This window comes from Dermochelys coriacea, chromosome 20 (genome assembly GCF_009764565.3).
Source record: "Dermochelys coriacea isolate rDerCor1 chromosome 20, rDerCor1.pri.v4, whole genome shotgun sequence".
Lineage (NCBI taxonomy): Eukaryota > Metazoa > Chordata > Testudines > Dermochelyidae > Dermochelys > Dermochelys coriacea.
The window spans coordinates 17,518,495-17,525,877 of NC_050087.2; the positions used below are offsets into that span (position 1 = coordinate 17,518,495).

General features: G+C 49.7%; 1 protein-coding gene across 14 annotated transcripts in view; it reads right to left on the reverse strand.

Moving 5' to 3' along the window:
* SMARCA4 (SWI/SNF related, matrix associated, actin dependent regulator of chromatin, subfamily a, member 4) overlaps nucleotides 1-6,580 on the reverse strand; it is a 58,710-nt gene extending 52,130 nt beyond the window's left edge. For 12 of the 14 annotated variants that reach the window (XM_043506304.1, XM_043506303.1, XM_043506302.1 and 9 more), the window contains exon 1: nucleotides 6,233-6,580. The gene's annotated coding sequence lies outside the window, so the exon portion shown is untranslated. The remainder of the gene's footprint in view (nucleotides 1-6,232) is intronic. The other 2 variants (XM_038378660.2, XM_038378655.2) reach the window with 1 other exon arrangement.
* Nucleotides 6,581-7,383: the final 803 nt, after the last annotated feature.

The following is a 7,383-nucleotide window of genomic DNA, read 5'->3' on the forward strand; positions in this document are numbered from 1 at the left end:
CTGTCTTTTTGTTATGCGTTTGTAAAGTACACTTTGTAAGGACAATGTAAAATATTTGTTCGGTGTGATCCATTGGTTTGTTCTGATCCCGATTGGAGGTCCCAGGTGCTATTCTAACATAATGAGGTACAGCTGAGTAAACTCAACATTATTGAAATGATTACAAAAAAATCCATATATTCCATTTAAAACATCTAGAGGTGATTGTCTCCCATTCCCCTAACCTTCACAGAATAGTCATTGTTTCAGATAGGCAAGGATGAAGGACAATTCTGTATTTGTACACAGCCTAGCACAGCTGAGCCCTGATCTAGACCAAAACCCTGAGTGATAATTATAATAAAATATGAATTGCCTCAAGAATCAAAACTAGTGATCTTTGTGTGAACATGTTTGTTAAAGCAGCAGGGATCTCACACTTCTCTCCGCCCCAAAATATCTTATTTGCTTCATAGCCATAATTTCAATCAAAACAAAAAATATAGTACCCTAGAGAACTGTTACTACCCTTTTGATCACAGAAAAAAATTGTACTTAGTTCATTTTATTCATTTGTAATATTTTTCCTATTTCCAAAGCATTTTGGTGCTTTTCTAGATTCACATATTATAAGGCCAGAAGGGACTATTGTAATTCACTGATCCTCTCATGGAGTAGTGACTGTTTAAAAGATAGGAAACAAAGGGTAGGAATAAATGATCAATTTTCACAATGGAGAAAAGTAAATAGTGGGGTCTTCCAAGGATCTATACTGGAACCTATGCTGTTCAACATGTCCATAAATGATATAAAAAGGGGTAAACAGCAAGATGGCAAAATTTTCAGACAATACAAAATTAGAAAAGGTAGTTAAAACCAAAGCTGATTGCAAAGAGATACAAAAGGCTCTCTCAAAACTGGGTGACTGGGCAACAAAATGGCAGATGAAATTCAATGTTGATAAATGCAAAGTAATGCACATTGGAATACATAATCCCAACTATACATCTAGAATGATGGGGTCTAAATTAGCTGTTACCACTGAAGAAAGATCTTGGCGTCATTGTGGATAGTTCTCTGAAAACATCCACTCAATGTGCAGCGGCAGCCAAAAAGGCTAATAGAATGTTAGGAATCATTGGGCAAGGGATAGATAATAAAATGGGAAATATCATAATGCCTCTATATAAATCCATGGGTACGTCCTCACCTTGACTACTGTGTGCAGTTCTGGTCACCCCATCTCAAAAAAGATGCATTAGAATTGGAAAAGGTGGAGAGAAGGGCAACACAAAATTATTAAGGTATGGAACAGCTTCCAGACAAGGAAAGATTAAAAAAAGTCTGGGACTGTTCATTTTAGAAGAGACACAACTAAGAGGGGAGATATGATAGCAGTCTGTAAATCTTGCCTGGTGTGGAGAAAAGTGACTATTTATCTCTTCATATAACACAAGAACTAGGAGTTGACTAATTAAATTAATAGCCAGCAGATTTAAAAAAAACAAAAAGGAAGTGCTTCTTCACAAAATGCAGTCTACCTGTGGAACTTGTTGCCATGGGATGTTGTGCATACCAAAAGTATAACTGGCTTTAAAAGAGAATTAGCTAAGTTCATGGAGGAGGGGTCCAGCAATGGCTATTAGTCAAGATGGTTAGAGATGCAACCCCATGTTCCTAAATTTCCAACTCCAGAAGCTGCGACTGGATGACAGGGGATAGATCACGCAAAATTGCCCCCTTCTGTTCATTCCCTCTGAAGGATCTGGCACTGTCAGAGATATGATACTGGCTAGATCAGGGATTCTCAAACTGGGGGTCAGGACCCCTCAGGGGGTCACGAGGTGTCAGCCTTCACCCCAAACCCGGCTTTGCCTCCAGCATTTATAATGTTAAATATATTTTAAAAGTGCTTTTAATTTATGGGGGGGTGGGGTGTCACACTCAGAGGCTTCCTATGTGAAAGGGGTCACCAGTACAAAAGTTTGAGAACCAGTGGGCTAGATGGACCATGGCAGTACTGGGTCAGACCAATTCTTATGTTCTCAATTATCTAGTCTGAAAGAAAACTTACTTGCTTCAAAAATACTACTGTTTTAGTTGGTTAAAAAACTAAGCATTTGCAATTTTAACAGTTAATTGCTAAAGTATCTTTTATAATTTGTGGAGTATCAGCTTTATTTATGAGTTTTCTTTAACAGAAAAAAATGATAGCAGAATTTTCATTACACAGGAATAAAAGCCTTGGGAAAGTTTAAAACTTTTGAAAGCCATTCAGGCATTAAAAATAAAATTAAGGCACATTTTCTCTTCTTGCAGTTCATCCCTGAATTACACAAAGGATGGGATTCAAAGGAGTCAGGCACCCAAATCCCCTCAACTGTTTTGAAAATACCAGCTGCAAAGAATAAGGAAATATGCCATAGAAGTCTCACTTGGGGATGACCTCCTTCTTAAACTGTCTGCTGTGATAAGTATGTTCCACTATGCTGAAAACCCAACCTGTGTAGAAAGGTAATCAAATATGCTACCCTTAAAAGCCACTCATTTTTATATGATCTTAATGCAAATCATGAATTTTAAAAAACAGCTGCGCTAATCCTTTAATTATATCCCCACTTCTGCTTCTCTTTAGATTCTGATATTTGAAAAGGAAAATATAAATTATTTTAATAGAAAATTAACAGATTCTCTGAGTTAACTTGCCTATCCCCTTTCATATTTTAATGGCAAAAATATTAGCAAAGTACAGTCACAGTGATCTGAACACGCTACATACCATTTATCTGTCATTATACTGAGGGACCAAAGCAAAGATGAATGCAAAACATATGAAGATATATATCCAGTCTACCAGTCACAAAGAAATCCTCCCAGCAAATGTCAAATATCTGTCACTCTCCTCCATCTCTGAAGGAGACATGCAGAAAATTGGGTTGTACTTTAAAATAAAGATATTGCACCTAATATCTGAACATCAAAACAATGATGCAGAAGAGAAATTCAGATACTTAGAGTAATTTCTCTCTCAAAGATGGGAATGCGGAAAAAACATTTGTAAAAATATCTAACATTTAGAACTAGGTATTATTTAATATATAGTTAAATGTCTCAGACTTCAACACAGGCTAATATTTGTGTCAAGTTTATACTCATCAAAACCTGCAGTATCTTAAAAAATGTAGGGCATTTTGTGAATGTTGAATTAAAAATACTTTTTATATGAATGATCATCAGAAACACCACAAAAATAGATGTATTAGCCAATATATTTGACAGTTATTAAAAACCTGCTACAAATGTTACAAAATACAACAATTAGACTACATTGTTAACTGTTGTGTGACCAACAAAGGTGATACAAATTTGTCCCAAAAACAGGTGATGAAGGAAAACAGTTAAAACCCACCATTAAAATATTGGCGTATCAGTAAATATTGCCTTTATTTCCAATTGATTTCCAAGTGGAAGTTGTGCTACATATTGAAACCATTCATATTTAAATGTGCTTTGTGTGTATCAGAAAGCCATGGGGGGGGGCGGAGAATGCTGTGGGCAGAGGGGGTGGTTTTTAATGGGCTTTGTGAGCAGATCCTCTTTAAATCGCCCCCACCCTCAAATTCATGTAAATGAGCCGAGTAGAACTGGGGCAATTCTTTTTCACCCCCTTCCCCCAACACATCTGACAATGGGCTTTGCCAGTGGAGTTGACTGTGGTTATGTGCCTATTTGGTGCAGCTGCTGCTGCTGCTAATGGTGCACCTTTCAACCACCTCCCCCAACACATGAGAACAGGGGTGTCTCTCCAGGAAATGAGAGCATGAGCAATGGGATTCAGCTAGGGGAGAGGATTTTCTAGTCCTTCCTGCAAGCACAAGTGACTGGGCTTGATTCTGTGGATCTGCCCCAGGCAGGTGAAAAATCGGAACCCTCCCCACAATATATATATGAATGGAAAGCATGGACATGTATAAGAGGTCCAGCCTGGAGGTTGTAGGCCTGAGGGATCTAAGGCCAAGCTCCTCACATCACCCAAGGAAGGAGAAGGTGGGGGGGGGGTATAGCTCTTGAGGGCAGAGCAGCAAGCCGGAGGGCTAGAGGGAAGAGATGGGGAAACGCAGTTTCTCAGGGCTGGGCAGATGATGGTAATGAGGACAGGATCCCTAAAATGAGGTGAGGAAATGGTTGATGGAGGCATGTCCCTTGGCAGGAGGAAGGATGCTAAAATAGAGGCAGTACCCCAGGGGGATGCTGATGGGTGGAACTGGTTCACATAGGGTAGGAGATACTTATGGGGGGCAGTAAACTTGAGGTAGAGTGGATGGGGTAACAGACACTGATGGTGGGGAAGTACCCCAGCTTAAAGACTGAGATACTGAGGAGCAGGGAAATGACAGTATTTCTGGGTGGAGGGGGATGCTAATGAGGTGGAGGCACAGTGTCACTGGGAGAAAGGATGAAGGAAAGAGGCTGATTGGAGGAGGGGGCACAGCCCCTGGGTGGGGCAGTATTGGGGAGAGGGTGCAGAGGATTCATGAAGGGAGGTGGCAGGAGGGGTCGATGCTAATGGACAGCATGCTTGAAGAGGGGCCAATGCTGATGGAGGGGTCAAACCCCAGAATGAATGGAAATGCTAATGCAGGCGGTGCATCAGAGATAGGGGTGCTGATAGGGAGAGAAGAGATGCTAGCAGAGTACAGTGCACTGAGGATGGGGGTGCTAATGGGGACAACTGATGGTAACGACAGGGAGTGTAACTGGTATGTGGGTGCTAATGGGGTCAGTGCCCTGGGAAGTGGGGGGAGGAACAATGCTACTGGGAGGTAGTGCCCCAGGGATAGTGGTGCTCATGGGGGGAGGAACAATACCAGTGGGGGGCAGTACCCCAGGGGTGGGGATGCTGATGGAGGAAGAGGGAAGTGTACCACAGACAGGGTGTTAATAGGGTGAGGGGCAATGGATGGGGGAAGGGAGGATGCTAGTGGGGGGGCAGTGCCCCATGGATGGGGGTGCTGATGGCACAAATGTACCAAGGAATGGGGGTTAATGGGGGCAGTGCCCCAGTGATGGGGGAAGGGAAGGTGCTATTGGGGGGGCAGTGCCAGCGATGCGGTGCCAGTGTACCAGGGATGTGGGTGTCAATGGGGGGAAGGGGTTAATGGGGGCAGTGCCCCAGGGATGGGGGAAGGGAGGATGGTAGCGGGGGGCAGTACCCCACGGATGGGGATGCTGGTAAGGGGAAGTGTACCAGGGATGGGGGAAGGAAGGATGCTAGCAAAGGGCAGTGTCCCATGGATGGGGGGGTGCAGGTAAGGGGAAGTGTACCAGGGATGGGGGTGTCAATGGGGGCAGGGCCCCAGGGATGGGGGAAGGGAGGATGCTAATGGGGGGGGCCGTGCCCCACAGATGGGGATGCTGGTAAGAGGAGGGGAAAAAGGGAAGTTACCAGGGATGGGGGTGTCAATGGGGGGAAGGGGCTAATGGGGGCAGGGCCCCAGGGACGGGGGAAGGGAGGATGCTAAGGGGTGGCCGTGCCCCACGGATGGGGATGCTGGTAAGGGGGGGATGGGGATGTCAATGGGGGGAGGGGGTTAATGGGGGCAGGCCCCAGGGATGGGGGAAGGGAGGATGCTAGCAGAGGACAGTGCCCCATGGATGGGGGGGTGCAGGTAAGGGGAAGTGTACCAGGGATGGGGGTGTCAATGGGGGCAGGGCCCCAGGGATGGGGGAAAGGGAGGATGCTAATGGGGGGGGCCGTGCCCCATGGATGGGGATGCTGGTAAAGGAGGAAGGGGAAGCGTACCAGGGATGGGGGTGTCAATGAGGGAAGGGGGGTTAATGGGGGCAGGGCCCCAGGGATGGGGGAAGGGAGGATGCTAATGGGGGGGGCCGTGCCCCACGGATGGGGATGCTGGTAAGGGGAGGGGAAAAAGGAAAGTTACCAGGGACGGGGGTGTCAATGGGGGGAGGGGGCTAATGGGGGCAGGGCCCCAGGGACGGGGGAAGGGAGGATGCTAGCGGAGGGCCATGCCCCGGGGGAGGAGCGAGGGTAGCGGGGGGGGGGGTGTTATTAATTGCTCCCCTATCCCACACAATGGGCTGGCCGATCTCTCGCAAAGGGAAATCACGGAGGCCTCTTGACCCGCCCGGGCCGCCGTAGCCCCCTCAGCCCCTCGCTCCTCCCCGCCATTTCATTCAATGCGGGAGCCGGCCAGCCCCCCCCCACGCGGCGTGTCAGGCCTCCCGGACTTACCGTGCCCGTCTCTGGAGGAGCCGCTCGCGGGGTCCATCCCCGCCAGGGAGCGAGCGAGCGGGCGGCCGGCCCGGGGTCTCTTTCTGGGCGGGGGGGGGGGGGGGACAAAGGAACCGCCGCTGCCGTGTGTGAGGGAGACGCTCGAGCTCCCCCTTGCGCGCGCCCCCGCGGAAGGCAGCAACGCGCGCGCTTCGCGGCAGCCTCGGTCAATGGGAGGGCCCTAGCGGGGCTTGCGCTCAACCACCCGACCGCCCCCTCCCCATGGGCGCAGCCGCGCCTTCGCGCGAGCGTCAGGGTTGCACAGCCAATCAGGGCAATGAGGGTAGTTCGCGCTCCTCCCCTCTTTCAGCCAAGGAGGGTGGAGCCCCAAGCGCCCTCATCCAATGGGAAGAAACATGACGCATGCCTCGGCCAACGGGTCGAGACGATCCCGATATAGCCCCGCCCACTGCTTTCGGCGCGGCAACCAATGGGAAAGTATCTCAGGGCTCTCCCTTTCCCCATCCCTCGCTGCCTAGGGTTTCTCGCGCTCAGCCAATGCGCGCTAAGGGAAGGGACACGCGCTGACGCCTTCCAGCCAGCCTCCGCCAATGAGGTAGGAGAGGGAAGCGTTCGGGCGGCGGTGGGCGGGGGCAAAGGGGGCGAGCTGTGCCCGCTCTCCTTGGTGGCGCGCGCTGGCGATGCGAGCGGCCTCCCCACCCACCCCGGTTAGGAGCCGCCGCCGCGGCCACGCATGCGCAGTGCCCGCGCCACTGCGGCGAAGGGGTGGGGGTTGGTGGGGCTGAGAGGAATGGGGGCCTCAGGAGGGGGGCGGGGACGGAGGAGAATAGGCTGATGGGGGAGGGGCACAGGAGGGGAATGGGGGAGTAGAATGTGGACTGATGGGGGCATGGAGGCTGAGGGGAGGAGGCTCAGGAGTGGGATGGGGGCTGAGGGGAGGGGGCAGGGAGGGGAGCTTGGGAGGGGCTCAGGAGGGGGATGGGGGCTGAGGGGAGGAGGTTCAGAGGGAGAGGGGGCGTAGAATGGGGGTAATGGGGGCTGAGAGGAGGGGGATGGGGGGCTGAGGGGAGGAGGTTCAGAGGGAGAGGGGGCGTAGAATGGGGGTAATGGGGGCTGAGAGGAGGGGGATGGGGGGCTGAGGGGAGGAGGTT